Raw genomic sequence first — 24893 nt, 5'->3', positions numbered from 1 at the left:
ACCGCCATCCTCAAGCTGCCCTTACTGACTCCTCTCCCTTTCAAGCTTGTCCTGGATATTCATTTTCTCTGATTTCATATGTGGAGTCTGAACACTGAGGTTAAAAACCTGGATTCTGCCCCTAAGTAGCTGTGAGACTTGAGCAAGTCACTTCACCTCTCTGGGCCTCAGTGTCCTCATTTAAAGTGAGGATCACTTGAGATAGAAGGTAGATATATATTTACTTGAGAGAGGTTATTTTTAGTATGCTGGGAGGCCTGGTCAAGCGTCCTGTGTAATTTACTCAGATCACCCTTCATTCATTATCACATAAAATTATATTGTCAGGGCTTCCTTGGTGGCGCAGTGGTTGAGAGTCCGCCTGCCGATGCAGGGGACATGGGTTCGTGCCCTGGTCCGGGAAGATCCCATATGCCGCGGAGCGGCTGGGCCCATGAGCCATGGCCGCTGAGCCTGTGCATCCGGAGCCTGTGCTCCGCAACGGGAGAGGCCACAGCAGTGAGAGGCCCGCGTACCACACACACAAAAAAATTGTATTATCAAATCTTCCATGTACCAGTGTCCCAGGAGGGATAAAACAAGCAAAAGAAGTCTGGAGGAGAGTTAGTCTAACAATATCTCAGGGGTTCACTGAACCAGATTTCCCACCTATTTTGAAATGTTCTGTGTGCAGACAGTTCTTTCAGATGTTTGGCCAGAAGACACACAGTCAGATAAAGAGGCCATTCTGCTGCAGCCAGACAGGGACCCCTGTGCATGGCAGGGTCAGTCTCTGAGAGCCAGTGCCATGCTGGGAGACATTTCTCACATACAAAGCCTGAAGGACCCACGATACCCATGTATTCAGAACCCCATCATTACTCAGCAGCTGACATTATAACATCTGCTCTAAGTAGGATCATAATTCACCAGGCTTCATGAATTTTCTCTGGTAAGCAGACACTCTTTCTGCAATGGAGAAAGCATATGTTTGGGTTCCAACCCCAGATTCCTCATAGTTCCCTTAGCTGAGCAATATGGTGCCAGTCTGGGCCTCAGTTTTCTCATCTGCAAGCTGGGGATAATACCAACTTTATAGGATTTGTTGTTGGAGTCAAATAGATAACGTATGTGAAGCGTACACTGTGATCATGATAGTGACTATTCATACTAATAACGGAGATCTCTTGATAACTCTTGGGAATCTTGTGGCTGCCTTTTTATAATTAGAACAACCCAATTCCTACTATATGTGGACCTATGCTCTTCCTGTTTTCCTTTTTAATTGATCAAAGCTGAGTCTTCTAACAGCAATAATAATTGAATTTGCATAGCCCCTTAAGGTGTTTGAAATCTTCCGCGTCCTCAAATCGACCCTGTTTGGTGTGTATCGTTACCCCATTTTTCAGATGCGCAAACATGGAACAAAGTACCAGCAAGTGAGTTTCATTGTTTATTGAACCTGTCAGAAGTCTGGGTGATGATTTTTTATCGGATGATGAGCGTGCTTCATCATCCGAGTGTGTAGTTTGCAGAGTACTCTGTTGCATGCTCTTTGGCACTGAATGACACTCTATGACCTCCACACTGGGGCTGGGTTGACCTGGCCTCCATCAGACCATGGGCCTCTGTCTTCGGAGATGACTGACATGCCCAGCTGAAGTCCAAGGCAAAGGCACAGAGAAGCAACGAGCAAATCAAAGGTTCTCCTAAAGCTTCCCCTTCTCTTGTGAAAAGACCCTTTGACCAAAAGGCTTTTGCTTAGATCTCACATGAGATATATTAAAACACGTGGGGTGTTATCATTGCCCCTGTTTTTGGGGAGCTTACCCTGTGCCAGTTCTGTGTGAAATACTTCACTGTTATCTCCATTTGCCCTCCCAGTAGCCCTGTGGTAGAGGCACTGTGATTGTCCTCATTTTAGAGCGGAGGAAACTGATGTAAAGTAACTAGCCCGAGGTCACAGAGCCAGTAAATATGGAGCCAGAATTTGAACTTGCTTCTGACTCTGAACTTCATGTTTGTCTCACCAGCCCAGGCTGAATCCTGCATTTACAAGGAAACTGTGGCCTAGCCTCCCCTGGCGACTTTCCCGATCTGAGTGTCTCACAGCCACTGAGACTGACACTTAAATCCCAGTCTTGCTGTTTTGCCTGCCTCTGATGTCTGTGCTTTTAACCATTTTACTACCCTGTCTTCAGGGCTGCCTTCAGGTTAAATTCAAACATAGCCGAGTGTAGTGGATGCTGTGGTACGCCACCCCGGGGCCCCCTTTCGGCCCAGGCTCTCACTCCCTCGGCTGGGATTGTCACCTGTGGCAGAATTGCCCTGGATGAAGGGAGCTGCTTCAGCTAAGATCAAGCCTCCTGCCCAGGGCAGCAAGCATCCAATGACTTGTCAGTGTAGGAGTTGAAAGGCCCAGCCCCTTTACCTCACAGCTCTGCAGGGCCTTCCTGGCTCCAGGGCTCCCGAGGGATCACATGGCACTTCAACCCCTCCCTCTCCCCAGTCCTATGTCCCTCAGGCCCCATGGGTGTTGATCCTGAGAGCAGCCCCAACAAACCTCCCACACTCAAATCGCAGCGTCCCAGTGACTCTTTCCCAGGAATCTGACCTATGGAGCTGTGGAAGCGTTTATGAGTAAGTATATTCTTTCCTAATCACGCAAAGTGCTTCTTTTAAAAAGACCAAGCAATTTCTTTTAGAATCAAGCTTAAATGAGCATTGTCCTTCCCCAATGTCAAATAATCAGCAAGATTGGCAGAGACTGAGATAGGAATTATTCAACCAGAGACCGGACAGAAACTGGAGGCAGGCAGTGCTTTGGAGGACTGAAGCCTCGGACCAGGGTGGAAGGACCCGCCCTGTCCAATGTGGGCAAGATTCCATTTTTCTCTCTCAGCCTGATCAATGACAATTCTGTCATCTGAGACAGCAGAGAGAGTAAAGGACTCGCCCAAGGTCACATAGCAGCATGACAGGCTCTAGAAAAACTCCCCTCTGCTGATGCCCAGAGCAGGGCTTGTTCACATTCCAGGTGGGTTTCATCAGCCCGGATACATCTCTAGCTGTGAACACACACTTCTGAAGTTGCTATGGAAATCCCTCTTCAGCAAGACTCATTTTGAAAGACATTTCTCATATCTGGGGTTGGCTTTTATGTGACAATAAAGGTTTTTCACATTTCCTCCTTCCAAGGAGGGAGAGGGAATCAGTAATTACCCAGAACAGCCTGCTATGGGGAGGGCAGCGCCTGGTTGCTGGGAGGGCGGCATCAACAGCAGGCTTGTTTTCCTCGCACCCCAGTGAAACATTACATCATGGGTTCTGAGGCCTGACAGTGTGGCACTCGCCATTCTCTGGGATTCTCCTGGCCACGTGCCCGCCTCCCACAGGCCTCCCAGAGCCCATCCGAGGAACCTCCTCATTAAACACTGTCACATGCCAAGCAGCTGAACTGGTGGAGAGACCACGGGGTGGGGGGGCCCAGGCCTAAAGGCAGCAAGGCAGGAAGGGGGCTTTCCTGGCACGCCCTGAACGAAGCCTGCCAGCTCACATGTGGCTGTTTATCTCCCTGGGAGGAGCGACAAGGCCTCCCATGACACTGACAGAGTGGGCTGAGTCTTGTGATCCCGAGCCAAGTTTTGTAAATGACCTCCTACCCTCGTGACTGGAATCCCTTTGGCCTCTTCTCTCCTGAGGCTCCAAGTTCTGCTCACAGGCTGTGTCAGTATCTCAGGCCTTCCAGCCTATCAACAGGTCTTTGGTGATGGTGTGAACTTTCATCTAAGTCTGTATATTGGCATTTTCGTGAGAAAATGGATTCTGGAGACCTGGCTGCTGGAACTGGAGAAAAACAATGAGTGGCCATTCTTTCTCTCATTAAAAGAGAGCCACTCCTCCCATCATAAGGAAGATAAAAAGAGGCTTCCTTCCTCCAGTCTCTTCTGCTTCTGTCCCAGACACCCAGGTCTGCACCAGCCGGAAGCTGGGAGCAAGAACAGTTCCCTCCTCCTCCCCGTCTCCTTCCCACAATCTCCTACCACCTCCACCAGGGGCTTCAGCTCCAAGAAAGAAGCAGAGAGAAGGTCTACAGAAGGAAGTACATAGCACGAGGTTGACACATGTGCCCAAATAGAGCCTTTGTGTGCTGGGCAGAGCTGGGAAGAGCTCTGAGAGCAATGGGTTCTCACGGGCCCTCTGATGCCAGGCACAACCTCCAATGTGTAACACGTGCACAGTGACCCACTGGGACGACGGGAAGAAATGATCAGAGTTTCTATTCATAGTTATTTTTATCTAAGAAAATTAATCTTTGCTAATCTTAATATGCAGGTAGACTGTAATACATGTGGACAATTTATAATAAATATACATATAGCAGGGGGAGGGTGCATGCTCAAAAATTTTTTACTAGCAGGAGTCCATGACTTTAGAGGATACAAACCACTGGTTTGGGGAATGAGAAGACTAGTTAGTAAGGATAGGAAAGTATCCTGTCACATTGGTTGAAGCCTGCTAGAACTGGAACCCTGCCCTCTAGCTAGAGGAAGGGGAAATCAGCACCCCGCTGGGCAGAGGAGCAGCCTAGGGCAATCCTGCTGCCGGGTGCCAGGTCTGGATAGATCACTCCTAATTCAAAGATGGATTCCCGGCAGGGGTTCGGTAGGGGAAACTGAGGAGGGGAGGGAAGGGGAATCATACAGGAGGCCTTGAAACAAATGTGCACCATTAAGAAAGAGGAAAATAATTCTGAAGATGCAGAATAACGTTTAATCATGAGGAACAGAAAGCAACATTTGAAAATTCTTGGGCATCCCTTACAGGGTGCAAGAAGATGTGATCTCTGTGATAGAGAGGAGTGGGCAGATATGAAATGAAAATGTATCTGGTTCACATAAGCCTAGAGTTCACAGAAAATGAAAATGTTTTAGCAAAAAGAAAATCCACATTGGGGCACTGAATTTTTTAAAATGCGGAATGTGAAGGACAAACAAAGTTCTCTCCAAATGTAGAAGACAAGAACAAAGAGATGAGAGAAGAGGGTGAATAGGACAGAATTGGAAGCTGCAGAATCAAGGCTAAATCCTAGCTCTAGAGTTATTTTGGAGGAAGAAACCAGAATGATTTGGATAAAAGCAAAATCAAGGACATACATGAAGAAAACTTTATCAGAATTGGCCTGCCAGGGCGGTGGTGGGGAGGTTAAGATTATTCAGATCAAAAAGTTTCCTGTTTTCCACTTAGAATAGGGGGAAAAATAATTTTTTTTCTGGAAAATGTTCTGAATCATAAGGTTAAACAATCCTAGAAGCACATAGGCAACACAGAGCTGACTTTTCCTCAGAACCCTAAATTCCAGGAGACATTAGGGCATTCGTGTCATTTACATGAGGAAACAAGAGGAGCAAAAGTCATTCTTGGAGTTTTACGGGCTCAGAAGGCTACAACCTACACTTTTTGGGAGAGCTTGTGTGTCCGTTGACCAAGGGATGAATCACGATTAAGATCTTAATAATGGAACTATATGAAAGAAAGACAGGTAGACAGTATTGAAACCAGGTAAACATGAAATCCAGACTACATTTAAACATGATTGTAAAACGAAATTCTAATGTCAAAGAAAAAGTAGATTCTGGAAAGAGTAAATGTATGCAACAAAATAATAATTCCATAATAATGAGAGGGTTGCTAACTCTCAGATTAAAAAGTTGAGAGAAGGGACTTCCCTGGTGGCGCAGTGTTTGAGAGTCCGGATGCTGATGCAGGGGACACGGGTTCGTGCCCTGGTCTGGGAAGATCCCACATGCCCCGGAGCGGCTGGGCCCATGAGCCATGGCCACTGAGCCTGTGCGTCCGGAGCCTGTGCTCCGCAACGGGAGAGGCCACAACAGTGAGAGGCCCGCATGCTGCAAAAAAAAAAAAAAAAAAAAAAAAAAAGTTGAGAGAAGTTGTCTAGGAAGGATTAGTAAAAGCATGATAAATTCATAATCTTAAGTAGAAAAGAATTTTAAAAGCCTTATGTCTCAATTTTAATAATTAGAGAAATATAGTTTAAATCATTTTTTAAAGCTAAAGGCAACCACAGGGAGAATTTAATAAGTATAATAATGATAACGATAGCATCAGCCAGGTGTTATTTCACTTAATCCAGACCACAGCTCTATGAGGTACAGGGACTATCATTATCTTCATCTTACACGTGAGGAAATGGAGGCCCAGGGAGGTTACCGTTATGCAATGTGCCTTGGGTCATGGAGCCAGGGGTCAGCAGACCAGGGACCCCCAACCCCCTGCCTGAGAGCCTTGCTTTTCCCTACCTTGAGAATGTGCATTTTCCACATTCCTGGATGAGACACACAAACATCATCAGAGACAGAAAAATAAAGGAAGCAGGAAGGAAGACTTTAAAAACAGAAAGCCTGAAACAAGATGAGAGGAAACCAAACTTAAAATTTATAACAATCAACATAATTGAATTTACCTCCCCAATTAGAAGACAATGTCCCTTACTTAGATAGGATTTAAAAGCAAAATTTAATTTTACGCTATTTACAAGAGAGGTACCTAAAACGGAAGAACCCAGAAAAATAAGTGAATAGCAAAATTTATTAGTTAAGTACAAACCAAACGGCAATTGAGTAGAAATCCTCATTTTAAACCAAGTTGAATTCAAAGCCAAAACCATTAAATGGTCCAAAGGAACCATTTAATATGGATAAAAATATTATACACAGGAAAACTGTGAACTTTTATGCAAAAATAAATAAGGAGATAGACGATCTGAGTTTTTAATGTCTTAATTGACTGATAAATTTTGAACTTTGTAGCCTATAAACAAATAATACATTTTCTTTTTAAGCATCCATCGACATTTACAAAAATTAATCAACTTCTTGGCCACACGTTTCAAAACAACAGAAAAAAAATTTCAGGCAACAACAACAAGGCCTAACAACAAGGCCATAAACTTCAATTAAAAGGAAACTTTGGCGGGGGGGGGCTTTTAAAGCAGTCTCCTCAATTACAACTTGGTCAAAAGAGAATTATTCAAAACTACCATTGAAGACTATTTGAAAAATTATAACAACTCTATATATTAAAACTCAGATGTGACCAAAGTTGTTCTCAGATGAAAAATATCCTTAAGATTTTTCATTTAAAATAAAAAGCATGAAAATAAATTGAATTCATTAGAAGAACAGAACAAGCCTCAAAACAAATTAGCTTTATAACAAAGACAGGAATTAATGAATTTAAAAAAAAGAAAAACAGAATTTGTGAATCCAAAAGATACCAGTTTCTAATAAATCTAATCAAGAAAAAAAGAAAACACAAACAAAATTAGAAATTTGAAAGTGGAAACCTACTGATTCTGAGGATGTTTTAATAAATAAAAGAGAATAGCTTAATTGTTTTTGAAAGAGAAGACCTTTGATGGGCACTTTCTCCACTAGATATTAAAATGTGTTACAAAACTAAGGTAATTAAGTCCCTGTGGCATTACTGAAAAATCAGTAATGACAGATCAATGAAACCTAATGGAAACTCCCGAAATAAATCCTAGTATGTGAGAACCCAATATTTGAGGAAAAAACCAATTAGGAAGGAGTAGATTATTCCATAAATGTTAATGGGAAGATTGGATACTTGGATGAAAAATCAAATTAGAACCCCACCTCTCACCAGCCACCAAAATAAATTCCAGGTGGATTAAAGAGTCAGATGTAGAAGAAGAAACCATGAACAAACTACAGAAAACAAAGTAAATATTTAATCAGTCCTGAGATGGGAGAGAATTGTTAAGCTTATAATCTTAGAAGAGAAGAAATGTGAAGGAAAAGACTGGTATATCTGATTATATTATACATACAATTCTGGATTTCTGTCCTTCAAAAAATATAAATTTATTTTAAAAAGCAAATGTTACACTAGGAAAAATATTTGCAGCAAACATGAGAAGAGGTAAATATCCCTATTGTACAAAGCAGTCTTAGTTACCAATCAGAAAAACTCATCTCCTCGGTAAAAAAAAAATAGGCTAAAAATAAAAACGGACAACCACAAAGGAAGAAATACAAATAACCAATAAAATGAAAAACACAGCCTCTCAAATCAAAGAACTACAAATTAAAACTACAAGGAGAATTGCTTTTTCTCCTCCAGAATTGACAAAAATTTAAATAAATATAATTCGATGCTGAAGAAAGTTGTTATTGTTTGTGGTGGGGTGGATGGGTTGTTTCATACTGATGGCAAGAAGGAAAATTAGCACCATTTTTCTGGAAAACAATTAAATAGTATGTCAGGGGAGCCTTTACAAGTTCATAAATTTAACCCAGGAATTCACCTTCTAGGAAGCTATTCTAATGGAATAATCAATTATGTCAAGATTCTTCGGCATGATGCGTTCTACAACAGTGGAGAATCAGAAACCAAGCAAATGTCCAGGGTTTAAACAGTTAAATAAATCATAGCACATCAATATGATGGGTAGTTAGGCAACAATTTTAAAAAATCATCCTTCAAAGACTATAATAAGGTAGGAAAATAGTCGTGATGTAATATTTTTTAAAAGAGCACACAAAGGTATTATATAGGATGTTACCAATTAAAAATACATAGATGTATAACAAGCATAGAAAATGCTAGGAAAATAAATCTATTGTTTTCTGTGGGATGTTACATGTGATTTTTTTCATTACATTTTATTGTATTTTCAGTGAGAATGCATGGTAATATGTGTGTGTGTGTGTGTGTGTGTGTGTGTTTTACTGTAAAGAGGGAGCATTTTGTTTTTTCTCCCTCCACAAAGCCCCTCTTCTCATCTTGCACAGGAACTCATATTTTATATCAACAGGGCTTGGAATGTGAAGTTGAACGGCTCACTCAGTTTTTACATATAATTTTCTCAGAAAAGCTCAATAAAAGTTCCTTCCTAAAGGGCTCCCCTTCAGACTTAGCCTCCAGTGGCCTTAGTGGACAAGGTAGGGGGATGACGTGAGCCTAGGCTGGGGTCCTCTCTCCTCGGCCGGGGGTGCCACTTACAGCCCCTCTGTGGCCGCGGAATGATTATGGGAGGACCTAGAACCAGTGTCCAGGCAGGTGGAGTTATGCAGGTGAGGTGTGGTCCGAGGCAGGGCTGCATTAACTCTCTAGCACCGGCTCTAGGCGGGCCAGGCTCTGGGATCCCAGCAATGACGCGGAAGGCCCCATCCGATAGGGAGAAACAGCCAGCCGGTAGGTGGTTCCCTCAATGCCAAGGCTTTTGGGAGGAGGCTGGTACCGGGGTCAGGGCCGAGGCTCGCTCCGCCAGGGGGCGCGGGGCGGGCGGGGGAACGCGAACAGGTGGGGGCCGGTGGGCGGGGTCTCACGGGAAGGGGCGGGCCGAGGGGGAGGAGCCAGTCGGCCAGCTCCTGGCGCCGCCAGAGTTCAGGTTTAACCCTGCTGTGGCGCCGGCGCCCAGGGCAACAAGAATAAACTTCCAGACTGGGTCCTCTGCCCCAAGGTTGCCTCTCGTTCCTGCTTCTAGTAGCGTCCCATTTTTATTTCATGTGCATGTTTTACATTTTCCCCCATCCTTACTACCTCAGCCCACTTGCTCTTTCTCTGTTATTTTTGATTCAACAATTCTTTCCTTTCTTACTGGCAGTATGTTTGTGCTCTTTGACAATTACGCACGGAAATCGTTAATTTGTGACTGGTTTCTTGGTATTTTTATTTATATTAAATAATATATTATTCACAAATTATAAGTAATGAATGACACCTCTTAGAAAGGAGAATCAAGAAATGAGGGAAATGCCCATAAGGTTAGTTTGGGACAGTGTGGGTGCAAAGTGAACTCCACTGCACTGAGAAACCATTCCATTTTTCCAGTCAAGTCAATCCCCAAATTACTCCAACTTGTGTTACACTAAACACTAGGTTTCCATAAACTCTCTCTGCTGGGAGGTGGCCAGTGCCTTTTCACCTCCAGGATTTTTGCCTTAGGTAGACCCAGCTAAGGACAGGGTTCTTTCTCCAGCTGGGAAGGATCATCCAACTTTTCTCAACTGAGATCTGAGAATTAAGCCCTACAGAAATGGGCTGGAATGACCGTCTTCCTGATTCCACCAAGGAAGGTACACAGCTAGTACCACCCTTGATGTATAAGGGGGAAGTTGCTTGTTTCTTATCATGGATGCCTAAGGGCACCCAGGCTTGAGTCTTATCCCCAGGACCAGTTGAAAAAGGTTGTACCACTGGGAGGAGACAATGCCAAAAATCTTACAAGGGTGGGAATCCTTGGAGGGAGCCAAGGTGAGGAAAAGGGAGGGTTTCCTGTAAGCCACGTCAGCCACATCTATTTGTGGGCTGACATTAGTCAAGACAGGAAACCCACATTCTGTCAACTTTTCCACTTTTCAACTTTGGGGTGGTTTTGTTTGCCCCTGGTGATCCCTTGGTGCCCTGCATCTCAGTGCAGGCACCCACAAGCAAGGGACTGGACCCTCACCCCACAGGCCTTCTCCATGTGTTTGGTGGCCTGGGACACGTCATGTGTGCACTCCTTGCCATTCTGTGCTTTCCACCTCCCTCCACTGCGGGCATGGCTGCTGCCACCCAAGCCGATGGGGAGCCCTGCATTCCCGCTCTCATAGCATATCTGCTAGGGGATTTTTTCATGAGATTTTCTCCTTCCATTTAATACAGGCTCCTCCGTCCCCTGAGGCTTGGCCCCAGTCCCTCAGAGGCTGAGCTGGGAGGGTATATGGGCGAGATATGCTATACTGCAAATGGAACCTCACTGAGCATCCCCAGCCCTACCCCACTGGGCTCCACCTCCCACCCCACCTGGATGTCTACTTCCCAGCTCTGTGCACTGCCCAAGAGTTTCCCTGGCAACCACATCCCCTGGTGGCCTGGGAATAGTGGCCCTGGGAACCCACCAACCCTACCACACCAGGTCATTTTGTTTTCCCAAGAGGCTCATAGGAGCTGCCTGCCGACAAAGCCCCTGCAGGCTGGCCCAGACAGGCCCAGACACACTAAGAAGGGCCATATGAGCTCAACACCCCTACAACAGAGGGGGCACAGAGCCTACTGAGTAAAACTCCTTTTGAAAGTGTTAAATATGCTGCAGCTGAGCCAATACGTGCAGTGACACAGCGTGCAGAGGCTGGATAGAGCCTGAACTCAGGGTTAAAAGACCATGTGGCTCCTGGTTCCACCATTTACCTTGGACATCATACATGTACTTAATCTCTCCAGAGTCATGCAGCCTCTACTGACCATGCTCTGGGACAGGGAACTCATCACTTTAAAAGACCATTCAATCCATCTGCAGACAGCTCTGACTTAGAAATATCTTCCTAATATTGGTTAAAGTTAAACTCCTCATAGTTTCTGACTTGGGTCCTGACTGTTTTCTGTAGCCACACAAAAATTCAAGCAACATAGGCTGGTGGTTAAACCATTGCCATCTAGGCAGATATGGGCATGGGGTCTTGCTCAAGCTCTTACAGCCGTGACCTTGGGCAAGCTAGCCTCAGGACATCCGGGAAGTGGGATAATTCACAAAAAGTGCTTAGCCCAGGGCAAAGCATTTAGCACATGCTGAGCACCCAGTGAAGCAGGCTGATCTTCCCTCTTCCGCTGAAGGCCCCTTAAAAGTTTGAGAATTCAGGTTTCATCTTCTTCAATCTAATGGTCTCTGATCCTTCAGCAAGTCCTCACAGGACTCAGTTCCCATCAGACTCCACTCTCTTTCTCACCCTCCTCTTTGGTCATCAGTGTCCCCACAAATTGGAGGCCCCAGACCGAACACAGTGCCCCAAAGATTAGGCAACGTCCCATTTTCTCGGCATTATTCTCCTTTTAGTGCAGCTTGAGAGTGGCCCATGGGAAGAGCAAGCATCTCCCAGAAGAGGCATAATGACCTGGGAATTAGGGATTGAGACCCAGGGCACTTTTGACAGTCCCAACCTACAGCCCCATACGCTGTTGTTAATATTTCCTCAGTACAACTGCAGAGGCCCCGCTTAGCCTGTGCCCTATGACCAGCACCCACACCCCACTCAGCCTGCCACCTGACAGAGCCACAGCTGAATTTAGGCCAAAGGGTTTTTTTGTTTTTGTTTTTGTTTTTGTTTTTGTTTGCGGTACGCGGGCCACTCACTGTCGTGGCCTCTCCCGTTGTGGAGCACAGGCTCCGGACGCACAGGCTCAGCGGCCATGGCTCACGGGCCCAGCCGCTCCGCAGCATGTGGGGTCTTCCCGGACCGGGGCATGAACCTGCGTCCCCTGCATCAGCAGGCGGACTCTCAACCACTGCGCAACCAGGGAAGCCTTAGGCCAAAGAGTTTTAAGTCAAGTGGGGAACTAGTTAGGACTCTAAGTGTCAAGAGGCTCATATCCTGCTTCCAGCTTTAGCAAGGAGCTCTGGATCTGGCCTGGTAGCCCAATTCTCTGCCTTAGTTTTCCTGCTGATAAAAGCAGTGGTTTTTCAGGTCCTTGCAGATCTTTAGACAGGGGTTGCCCCAGTGTTGAGCTCACTCCCTCCACCCTCTGCTCTCTGGACCCATCTCATGCTGGTCTTCCCCATCCCCTTCTTTTCTCCATCAGAACTGCTTCCTAAAGGACATTCTCCACCCTTTGGCATCTCTCTATCATGCTTGCCCCCAGAGAATGCATCCAGTCTCACAAGAATGCATCCTCGCCTCCGAAGTTTAAACGTTGAGCCAAGCCTTTTCCCTGAGATGTAATGCTCAATTCCGAATGGCTTGCTAAGTAGGAATAATGTTAATAGTTGTTGAGCCCTACTATTCACTAGGCACTATGTTAGCCATTAAATGTACCTTAGTAAAGCACACGTGATTTTTTTCCCCTCATGGGGCTTATAGTCTACCAGGGAAGACCATGTAGACCAATAACAACTCAAGACACAAGTAGGTACTTTCAAATCTGTGGTATATACTGTTGAAGGTGTTAAAAGAAACAAGGTTGCAATGATTTTTTTTTTTTTTTTTTAAGTAATGGGGTTGGAGAGGAATCCTACTCGGCCGGGACCTGCTTGGAAGGTCTCTCCAGAGAGGTTATGTTTCAGCTGAGACCTGAAGGATGGGAAGGAATGAGTCATTTACAGACCAAGGGGATGAGCTCTCCAAGAAGAGGGAACAGAACATACAAAGGCCCTGAGCTGGTGAAGAGCATGGTGTGTGGAGTGGCTGGAAGGAGGGTAGTGTGGACGGGCACAGGGCTGTGGCAGAGCCTGAGCTGCAGAGGGGGCTCCGGGGACTGTGTTAAGGGATTGAAGACAAGTGCAGTGGGAGGCCTCTGAAAGCTTCAAGTCAGAGAGTAACACAACCCCATTCATTCTAAGAATATCACTCTGGCAACTTTGTGGAGAATAAATCGGAAGTGGGCAAGGAAACTACTAGGAGGATGAGTTAGGAGGCCATTGCACAGGCCAGGGCAAAGGACATGGTGACTTAGAAGGGTGGTGGTGGCAGTGTAGGGTTCTTAGATACGTCCTATGTACTAGGCCAAGACTGAATGTCCCATGTATCAAGGCTCTGTTCAGACTCATCATGCTGCCCCTCGTTTCTCTCTGCTTCTCTGTTTTTCTCTTCTTTTTCTCAGGAATTTTCCAGTTAGTATTAGTTTTTGGCTGCAAGTGACAGGAAACCCAAAATAACTGCAGCTTAAGCAAAATAGAAGTTTCTTTGTTATGCAAAAGAACACTGGAAAAGGGTCACTCCAGAGCAGTTATGGTGCTCCATGGCATTAGGAACCCAGGCTTCTTCTGCCTTGTTGCCCTGCCGGCCTTGGTACATGGCTTCTTCCTCATAGTTCAAGAAGGCTGCCAGAGTTCCAGCCATCCCATCTACCTTCTCGCCAGCAGGAGGGAGGAAGGGACAAAGTAAGGTGTGCTCTTTCTCTCTAAAGACATTTCCCAGAAGTGACATGTGTCATTTCCATTCACGTTCATTGGTCACTCACATGGCCGGAAACATGTAGTCTTTATTATTGGCAGCCATTGCTCATTCCTGGGCTCTTTTACAATGAAGAAGGGAAGAAGGACTATCAGGCCATAACTATCTCCTATGCTCATAACCATTCACTATCTTTGTGCCTATGCCCACGCCCATTCACCCCTTTATTCAGGCCTCAAGCCCTGGGGTTCTCGTGCTGTAATGTCTCTCAAACTCATCTCTTCCTGCTACCTCACTGACACAGATCCCTGCCATCTTACACTGGACTATAGAAGTAGCTTCTCTGGCCTCAAATTATACTACCAGTAGATACATTCTATTACCCCTGAAAAACATGCAATTGCTCCCTTTAGAAGATTAAGTCCATATTCCTTGCTTTAGGGTCCAAGGCCTTCTACAGTCAACTCATGATAAAACCCATTTGGTTCAATTTCAGTAATACTAGCAATGATTGTAATAACACCTCACATTTCTATGTGAGGTTTTATTGCCTACAAAATTGAAAGCGGTGACATCTGAAGTCAGAAAACCCTGGCTCACAGCCTAGCTTAATAGTGCACCAGCTATGTGACCTTGGGCAAGTCACTTACCCTCTATTAAATAAGACAAGTGCCTATGATTGTAGCTGGTTCTTGGGGAACACTGGATCCTTTCCTGAGCCTCATTCTTCTGATCCGTAGGTTGGAAATATAAGCCTGTCTTACCTATTTCCTAGGTGAGCATGAAATTCAAATAAGAGAGGGAACGAAAAGCTGGGGAAAACATAAAATCAAGGACTTAATCTCTTCTGCTTCTCACAATGGCCCTAAGAAGTGAGCAGGTGAAATAGAGTCCAGAGCCCCCTGTTTAGTGGATTAGGACATAGCGACTCAACGAGACTCGGTGATTTGTCCTGTCCCCTGACTCATAGGACAGTAGAGGCCTGGGACCCCAGGACCCTGACTGCCTGCTGTAGGGCCCTTGGGATACTTGTTAAATTAGGGAGTTGTCTTGTGTGACTGTGTTGGGGCCAAAGGAGAAAGAGCAAAATGGGCAAAGTGAATTTAATTTTTCTTTCAGTTGGCGCTCTGAGGACAATTAATAATTTGTTTGAGGGCATGCTATCTGGTACCTAGATGGAAATTGTGATTGGTGCTGTAGAAAAACAGCGATTTTTAGCGGGAAGCCACTTCCTGTTAGTGGGTACAGGTAGAAACGGCCCATCATCCTCAAATGCCATGATGTCAGTTTTCAGGGGGCCGGGGCAGGCGGGGTTGGAGACTGGCTAGGCATTTTCTGAGAAAGTATATGTCAAAATTAATAAAGTAAACAGCTGTATTGTCAAACTTACAGAGTTAAGTAAATGTGAATACAGTTAACTGGGGAGTAGCTTTGTAATTATTTTGTCAAGTTTAGCATATGAAATTGCTCTCACTTAGTTACCAACATTCTTAATTTGTTTCGTTCTTGTTTATAATTTAAACTGTGGATTTTATTTAGGGAGTAAATGTGTCTTGAGGCTTTTCATTATTTCAGAAATAAGACTATACCCTCCTGAGGTTGCCAGACTGTTGCTGCGGCCAAATTAGGCAAAGCTGGAGGGCTGGTGAGACTGAGCCAGGGTCTCAAAAGCCTAGTTAAGGATGACCTCAAGCCTGAGGAAGGAGAAAGAGAGCCGTCATTTGTTAAGTACTGGTTTCTTGCATTCATCATCCCATTTAACCCTCACAAGAATCTTGTGTGATGTTATCTCCATTTCACTGATGGAAAAACTGAAGCCAAGGGCAGTGGGGTAGCTCACCCGCCATTGTGTGAGGTTGCTTGTTAATTGCCTCTCCCCCAGCAGATGGTAAGTTTGTAAGAGAATGTTTTCTAGAATGCCCAGCACTTGTAGGAGGTTAGGCATTAATTTTGAATAAGTCAGGAACACTGTCTTCTTGCTCACAGCTTTTCTGTCTATGCACTTTCTCCTCTGGGGCCAGCACTCTGTGGGGTGGGCAGGGCAGGAGTAATTTTCCCATTTCAGAAACTAGGGAATGGAGGCTTTGAGAGGTATGTGAGGCAGAATCTCACTGCTGGTCCAGAGATCCTGCCTGGAGAGGGAGGGTCCTCCACCCATGACACTCCCGTGCCGAGCTCCCGGCACCTCGCTCTGAGGTCCCCTTGGCAGCCAGGGAGCCTTCCAGCCTGGGCGTCTCCTGGGCCTGGCTCTCCCAGATCTACTCAGTGCTTGAGATTCCAGAGCCCAAGGTCACTTAAGCTAACAAGTGAATCATCCTGTATTTGGGCAAGGGGGTGATGAAAATGGCTGCGAAGATCTTTGTTTTAGGGAATAATTGTTATTTCCTGGAAAGTCTGTGGAAAATCGTGCCATTGCTTGAGAGTGTTTAATAAAATCACTCATCAAAGTAAAAGCCGATAGATAAGTGTTTGCCTAAGGAATCATCATCAGTATCGTTACCATCATCCTCCTTATCAACAACCTCAACTCTAATCATGACAGATTTGACCAAAAATAAAATAAAGGAGGCCTTTCGAGGACTTGACCTGCGGAGGGCTCTCCTCCACGTCACCTTCTCTCTCTGTCTCCCTCATTTCAGTGAGTCAGTTTTTCCTCCCCATCTGTTTGCTGTTTGGTAATTTATACAACTGTCTGGGCTCTTTCGTTTTGCTTCTGCAATTGCTCAGCTGCGACGTGTTCCCTCCTGACGCTTCTCCTTTGTTCTGGCAGGCTCCTCTCATCTGTGGTTTCCAGCCCTATGAAGTGTCAGAGGTGGGTTGTAGTTTTCAGGCAGCATTTTGTTGCCTGGCAACATGTAACAAGCATCTTCTGTGATGGCTGCATCCTGGAAAACAGAGCCAGGGCTGGGGTGCTGGGATGGAGGAGGCTCCAGGGGCCTCTCCAGGCTGGCTGGGGAGGAAGAGGGGGTAGAGAGACAGGCAGGCAGACTCAGGTGACTCCGAGTGTTGCCATTCTGACTCTTTTATAATAGCTGGCACACTAACTCACCCTCTCCTGTTCTGTTTCAGGAATCACAGGTGTTCACTGGTCAAAAGTCTTGGTTAGGAGCCGTCAGAGGTTCTGTGTAACTTGGTGGCCACCTGCTGCAGCTGCCCAAGGGGTGGCTGGCTGGCTCTGGGTGGAGGCTGCTAGGTGGTTTCCACTTGAGCAGAACTCTTCATCTTGTTCTCCATGGGATGTAAAAGGCCTCCTGTCTGTGAAGATGACTGGCTTCTGTGTCTGCAGTCAGCCCAGCCAAATGCTCACCAGAGACCGGGTGGAGGTTGAGTGAGGGTGTGTAGGTGTGGGTGATGGTAGAGTGTCATCATAGAAACACCTACCTAAGAACTGGAAAAATCCTCACGTTTTACATGAAGAAACCAAGGTCCAGAGAGGGGAAGCGACTTGTCCAACGTCACACAAGTTGGAGAGAATCTAAGCTCCCTGTTGAGGGTCTTTCTCCTGGGACTGACCATCCCAGGCTGACATGACTGGTGCTAGTAGAGTAGGAAGAGGCAGCGCAGTGATGAGAAGTACGATGGACTTGGGCCCAGCATGCTCCTCTCTGGCCTCCATTTCCTCGCCTGAAAAGAATGAGGTTTGTCTGGCTAAAGGTAGCCCCAAGACTCAGTGACTCCCAGAGACAAAGCCTACCCAACAGGCAAAGCACCTCCTGCCCAGGTCTTTGATGTTATGTCAATGGCTGTTCTCTCCCCTCCCTAGAAAAGCCCAGAGGCTGGGGAGTCCTAGGCCTCTGGTTAATGCTCCTTAGGAGAATGCCATTCTGTAGGCAAAACCCCTCAGCACAGCCACACTGTGTTCCTAAGGACACTTGTCACCATCAGGTCAATTTAGGGTAAGTCTCTGAGAATCTGTGTCTTTACAAATATGGCCCCGTAAAGCAACAAACGTGCTCCCAGGGTATTTCTTCCATCCTGTTTCTGTTTGTTCTTGGTCACTGACCACTCCCCTACCTGGCCAGCTCTCTGTCCTGTTTGGGGGGTTACAGTTGCATGGGGCTGGGGACCAGGCCCCCTCATTTCTCAGAGGAGCAGATGGAGCTCATGAGGAGACCGCTGCTGTGCAGGGGATTTATACCATCCTCTTCATGTCCTGAAAATGAGAGGAAACGTCCAGATGGGTCATCTCCCCTGTGTCTTGCTCCTTCTCTTTCCCCAGCAAGAATCTCTCAGTTCAAGAGGCAGAAAAAAGGAGTTTGGATGCTGCAGGCTGTCTTTCCCCAGCTGCATCCCTTCATTCTGCTCCTGGGGCCACAGAGATGAGCAGGGAGGCCCCAGCACACGAGCCTTTCCTTCCAGCTGCTGCTCTTGTAGATCTTGGGGCATGCCAGCTGCGGAGATTTAGAAGTTCCTCTAGCAAGAAACCCCCGCTTGGAGGGGTGCAGGTGCTGGGTGTCTCCATTCCCTTCTCCACACAGTCCTGAGCTTTCAGAACTAACTTTCTTTCTGATGTGTTCCAGGACCTTCCAGTTAATCATATAAGCCAAGTCTGGGTGGTTTGGCTGTGGGACAGGTGAGCCTGGACCAGCCCCTGAGACCCTGCCCGAGACTTTGTCACTCTTCAAGTGGCCAGAGTCCACCCCCAGAAATCCAAGGAGTGCCATCTGGATGCCCAGGCATGTGGAAAGAGGTTAGAGGTTAGAGGCAACTGCCCTCCACATGCAGGCTACTTGTGGTCAGAGAGATCCTGCAGCCCCCGGAGCACTGCAGCCATATTCCCCAGATGGGGGTGGTTGTCTCTGCTGAGTTAGACTTCTTCCTACTCACCTCTTTGGCACCCCCCTCTTCTCAGTGGCAGGGGAAGCTGTCCAGCCAGAGCTCCCATGTCCTGCCCTGGAATCCCCACTGCTCTGGGAAACAGTAACAAGAAAACTCCTTCCCAGCGTATTTCTTCCAGTCTGTTTCTCTTTGTTCTTGGTCACAGAGCGGTCCCCTCCCTCCCACACTAATGCTGCCCAGGTGAGACCGCAGCTCTGTGCCCTCCTCAACATTTGTGCGCCTGGGCAGCTGCCTGCCTTTAATTCTCTTTGGAAAGCATAACTGAGAGGAGAAAGACACCCTTCTTTCCTTTGAGGCTCTAGCCGGGACCACTGCCTACGCGGCACTGCCCTCCAGGGGGCGCCATTCGCATTGACGGCTCCACGAATGGCACTCCCTGGAGTTGCACAGCACACAACCTACGGTGCTGAACAGGGCAGCCCTGGCTCTGGCTCACTCCCTTGTGAAGCTGGCTCGTTGTAATACACATCCAGGATCAGATGCCTGAGAAAGGGAGCATCCCCAGTAATCTCTCCCATCAACCTCACTGGGTCTTCACTTCCTCAAAGGCATAATATGGTCAAAGATGGGGCTGAGGAATACACCAGACCCAGGCTCACACTTAGGCTCTGCCACTTGGTAAATGTTTATTTTGTGCAAGTTCCCTAATCTGGCTGAGCCTGAGTTTCCAACTCAAGAAAACAGGAAATGACAATTGCAAATCTTGTTATTGTGAGGATTAAATAAGATAATGCACACAAAAGTTTGGCCCACATGGCTGGCACTTGACAAATGGTGATGATGATTGTTATCTTTTTAAATTTTTTAAATTTATTTTTTTGGCTGTGTTGGGACTTGGTTGCTGTGTGCTGGCTTTCTCTAGTTGTGGGGTGAGCGGGGGCTACTCTTCGTTGCAGTGCGCAGGCTTCTCATTGCAGTGGCTTCTCTTGTTGCGGAGCACGGGCTGTAGGCGTGCGGGCTTCAGTAGTTGTGGCAAGTGGGCTCAATAGTTGTGGCTTGTGGGCTCTAGGGAGCAGGCTCAGTAGTTGTGGCGCACGGGTTTAGTTGCTCCGTGGCATGTGGGATCTTCCCAGACCAGGGCTCGAACCCATGTCCCCTGCATTGGCAGGCAGCTTCTTTACCACTATGCCACCAGGGAAGCCCTGATTGTTATCTTTTAAAATAGGGCTATATATCCAGTCCTACCCACCTCATAGAGTTAGTCCCAGAAATAAAATGAGATGAGAAATAGATCATCTCTAAGTTCTCTGAGGAAATATTTGGCAAGAGTCCCAACCACTGGTATTCTTGTGTATAAAACACCAAGAGCTGTGAAGCCCCTTTGCTTCCAAATCACACTCTGTAACTAATGTCAGGAAAAGGCTCAACCAGGAGAGAAAAAGCTCCCAGGCTGAAGACTGAGGCCCCTGGAGGGTGCAACTGAATGAAAACCAAAGGCAGAAGCTGTGAGAAAGCAAAGGCTCATGGAGGGGAGTGAGATGAGACCAAGTTTGAAAGTCACATCCCCTGGACCTTTGTTCACTCACTACCCCCTTCAGTGGATTCTCAAAGCTTCCTCCAAGTGCCAGGGCCCCAGGACTGGCACTGGGCCATGCGGAAGGGCAAGCCCCAGGAGCAAGCACATGATTAGATCCTGCAGTAGGAGGTGACAGAGAGGACCCTGAGGCTAAGGGTGCGCTGCAGAGGGTGCTTGATCCAGGAAGGCTTTCTGGAGGAGGTGATCTGGGCCTGAGAGGACTCCAACCAGAGGGACCAGCACAAGCAGAGCTTGGAGGTGGGGGAGCACAGGGTGGGAGAGAGAATAAGCAGTTGCTTGCCAGGGGGTGTCAGTGAGAGGTCGCAGCTGCACTCAAGGTTAGAGAGGTAGGCAGGGGCCAGGCCAGTCTAAAGAGTTTGGACTTAATCCTTTATCACAGCCAACAGTTCCCAACCTTGTTTATTTACTTTTTCCCTTTATTCTAGTGACGCAGGAGAGATGGTATTGAGATACCTGACTTCTGCTGTGGGTGTGCCCCAGCTTATAAATCATTTCCACCAGCCTAGCCGGAGTCCTAGCCCTTCCTTTCCACTGGAGAAAGCAAATCAGAACATAAGACTGAGAGAGTGATGTTATCATAGGGGTAACCTTGAAACTATCTCGTAAATCCTTCACAGATGTCAACTCTTCAACCACTCTTAGTCCTGGATGGATTGTTTGTGTGTCTCCACGCTGAGGCTGAGGAACACCCCATGCCCCTACCCTAGGCCAGTGGGAGCCACTAGTGGGTTTTGAGTGGGGGAAAGTCCTCTGTTTTGGAAAGGTTTCCCTGGCTGCAATGTGTGAGGAGAACACAGTGATGACCATGAGTTAAGGAGACCGGTTGGGAGACGGCTGCCATGATGGACATGGGATAGGATGCCACTTCCACCAGGGAGGTGGTGGCAGGGATGATGAGTGAGGGGCAGGTCTGAAAGAACTAGAGGAGGGGCTTCCCTGTCGGTCCAGTGGTGAAGACTCCGCGTTCCCGCTGCAGGGGACACGGGTTCCATCCCCGGTTGGGAACTAAGATCCCGCGTGCCTCATGGTGCGGACAAAAAAAAAGGGGTGGGGGGAGAACTAGAGGAGCCCAAATTGACACGCGGACTCACTGGATGTGGGGTGACAGTGGAGGAAGTTCGAGACCAATGCCCAGTGTCCTGGCGCGGCTGGGTGGTGGTATTGCCCACAGATAGGAGATGCAGGAGGAAGAGGATGGGTTTGGAGGGAGTCCGGGCACAAGGCAGGGGGCAGGTAATGAGCAGGGCTCAGGATAAGCTGAACGTAATTTACCTGCTGTCCCCCCGGATATGCCCCGTGTTGGTAGGTGGGTCCACGGGTCTGAAGCTCAGAGGGGAGGTTTGGGCTGGTCTCAGAGGCCTGGGGGTGGCAGCTGAAACCACGAGTAGGCATACGGTCGGACAAGCACGTGGGTGCTGCTCCTGGTACAGCCCTGCCCACTTCCCATCCCAGGAGTCTGACTCTGCGGGGGGGGGGGGGGGAGGGGTTCCTGGAGCAGGGACCCTGGGCTCTTTCATCTCATGCCACTGGTATCTGGCCACCCAGTAGGTGCAGAATACAAGTTTGCTGGATAAGCAAAACCAACCTGAGGCCAAGAAAGACTGGTGTCCCCACGGGAATTGTCAACCCCTTGGTTGGAGACAGAAGCCCCCGCCTCTCCTCGCGGCGGGGCTTTGCTCACGAGGAGAGGAAGAGAAAGAGACTGAGCCGGTGAAGGGGAATGAAAGAGGAGACATAGAGGGGGGCGGGGAGGGGGGTGTTTCAAAGGAGGGAACGAGAGAAAGAAGGATGAGAGAGAAGACAGATCGGCAATGGAAAGACAGACGGAGGGGGGAGAGGAAGGGAAACAGGGGCCCAGGGAGCCGGTGCCAGGGAGGCCATCAAAGCCCAGTGCTGGTGCTCGGAGAGAGCATCCTTCATCCGCCCTGCCTCTCCAGCCATGTCCTCCCAGTTCCCCCAGCCTTCTCCAGGGCAGTCCCTCCACCTGGAGCACCTCCACCCCGGCCCACCCCTCTGCTCCAGCCTCATCCCTGCTCGTCCTGGGTGGCTCTGTGTAAAGGTTGCATCCTCAGAGGAGGTCCCTGCTTAGGGCACCCCATGCTGCCTCTTGGCATGCGTCTCACTTCTAACTCGGCCTTTTTCAGCTTTTAGCGTTGCTTGGTGTCAGCCTCCTTCACTGGACTGTAAGTTCCCTGAAGTAGGTGCCAAGTCTGACGCATAGTAGGGGCCCGCTCACAGTTGCTGACTGAATGAGTTCATGTAGTGAGCCCCCAATAACTGCCAGGCGCTGCACGGGGTCTTATATTTGTTATCTCATTTAACCACCTACATGATCCCATGAGAGAGGTTTTACGTTTTGTTTTACAGAAAGAAAGCCCAAGACATGGAGAGGTGAGCGCCTTACCCAGGCCACGCAGCTAACAGGTGGCAGCGTTGGGATCTGAGCCCCCATCCCCTCTCCGCCACGCCACCTCCAAAGACCGTGGAAGACATGTTTCCCATGGGAACAGTGCTTCTTCCAAACATATTGTTTTTCTCCATTTTCATGCATTTTATTAAACATTTCCAAATGAGGAAACATGGAAATATTTTTTAATAAGAAGAAAGAAAACATTGCAAAGAGTGAAACTGACTCAGAAAGGTTTGCCAGATGAACCATCTGGTTTTTAATTTAATAACCATTCAAAGAGGTTGACAGCGCTCCTCTTTGTGAAGAAAACAGACCGTGGAAGGAATGGCAGCTGGCCTCCCTCAAATGCTGTATCCATTTGCGAAGTGGGGAAGTTGAACAAAACTTCTTAGCCTAACAAAGGGAGGGAGAGACCCAAGAGAAGACAAAGACACCCCAAGAAAAGCTGAGCTGGCATTCTTGTTCAGACTTCCCTGTAGAGAGGTTGCATCCAGATGTGTGACACCAGCCAGATGTCCCGACTCTCCCACATCTGGCAAAAGTCTCCAAGGAAAACTGCCAGAGGAGGCATGCATGCCACCACCTCTGAGAGAAAAAGGCAACACCCACCGTAGTCACAGAAAGGGGATGAGCTGCTTCTGTCTGGTTGTTTGTTGGAGTTGTCTGTTTTGGTGGTGGTGGTTTTCTCCCCTTTTAAAAATAACCAGAGGCTTTGCACCCATGCTGTTAGTTCTTGGGGCTGGAAACAAGAGACTAGATTTAGGTTTGCCTTGGAAAGATTCAACGCTGTTGCCTTGAATTACCTGGTGGAGGGAAATGTCCTTATTTTCCTAAATTCAAAGACAACTTGTAAAAAAATAGAACACTGGCTATAGGAATGAGGCAGATGAGGGAGTGACTTCGTGGATGCGTGTGTCATCAGACATGTGGTCCAGTAGGCTGGTGGTTAGCCCTGGGCCTCCAGGGCCATTTATTTTATATTTTAAGATGTTTATGAGGGAGACTGTTTTTAAGAAAAGAAAGAATTTTTTTTTTTTTGGTCTTTAAGTGAATTCACTTGTAGCTGGAATAACGGAGTAGCTCTAAAGTCACTGTAATAAGCCATTTATTCCTCAGCTAACTTTGAATTTCAGTGGTACTCTTTCATATACCTCAAGCATTTCTCAAGTCCTCCTAAACTAAGGCTCATAATATGCTTAAGAAATGGTGATTTTCTCCCCAACGCTGGAATCACATGCCCTTTCATGATGAGGGCCCTTGATAATTAGGAGTTGATTATATTGGCAACCAAGACAAAAGTAGAGGTAGGGATGGGAGTAAAACCCAGGACTCCATGAAAATGTCTTCCCTTGGGAAGAGTTCTCAGGCCCCCTGATCCCAGCTGGTACTCACTCGCCAGTCACACACAGTCCCCTGGCCATTATCCTACTGGCAGGGACCAAGCAGGAGCTCCGCGTTGCTAGGACAGGCTGGCATCTGCCCAGGCCCACAGATGCTGCCACCACGCCCCACCCTGGGTCCTGCTCACTGCAGCCATTTCTAGAATCAGAAAAAAGACGGGTTTCTGGCCCAGTTTTTTCACTCATTTGCTCTGAGAAGTTAGGGAGGCCAGTTAGTCTCTTGAGCTTCTCATTGTTTTATTATAAAATTGGGATAACAGCCCCTGTCCCTCTGACCTTGTCCTGCTGGCTTGTGATAAAGACAAAATGGGATCATTCATTCATACATTCAACAAGTATTTCACTCCTCACCACAGCCTTGTGAGATGGTCAGGGCAGACATTATCATACCCTGATTCGGTAAAGAGGAAACAGATCCTGAGACAGTAATTTGTTCAAGGTCACAAAGCCATTAGGGCATGAAAGGCCGTTCTTCAGCTCCAGATCCTGCATCTTTTCTGCTATGACAAGGCCAGGCTTATACACACTAGATTGTAACAGCACAACAATAGCCAACATTTTTTAGTGTGTCTATGTGCCAGGCACTGTTCTAATGGTTTAGAAATACTAGCTCATTTAACCCTAAAGGTAACTCTGTGTGAGCTGGTACAAGTATTATCCCCTTTTACAGATAGGAAAACTGAGGACAAGGTCATGTAGATACTAAGGAGCAAAACCCAGATTCAAACATAGGTAGTCCACCATGACACCTAACCATGGTCCACACCGGTGGTCTCCTACCAAAGACAGTGTGTAGGCATCAAATGGAGAGT

The 24893-nt window shown here is 47.3% G+C and overlaps 1 protein-coding gene across 1 annotated transcript in view; it reads left to right on the top strand.

Annotated features, from left to right (window-relative positions):
• The window catches only part of KCNN3 (potassium calcium-activated channel subfamily N member 3), a 170620-nt gene that overhangs the window by 112443 nt on the left and 33284 nt on the right, over window positions 1-24893 (top strand). The window lies entirely within an intron of this gene.

This window comes from Mesoplodon densirostris, chromosome 2, assembly GCF_025265405.1.
Source record: "Mesoplodon densirostris isolate mMesDen1 chromosome 2, mMesDen1 primary haplotype, whole genome shotgun sequence".
Taxonomy (NCBI): Eukaryota; Metazoa; Chordata; class Mammalia; order Artiodactyla; family Ziphiidae; genus Mesoplodon; species Mesoplodon densirostris.
This window is presented reverse-complemented; position numbering and strand designations above follow the sequence as displayed.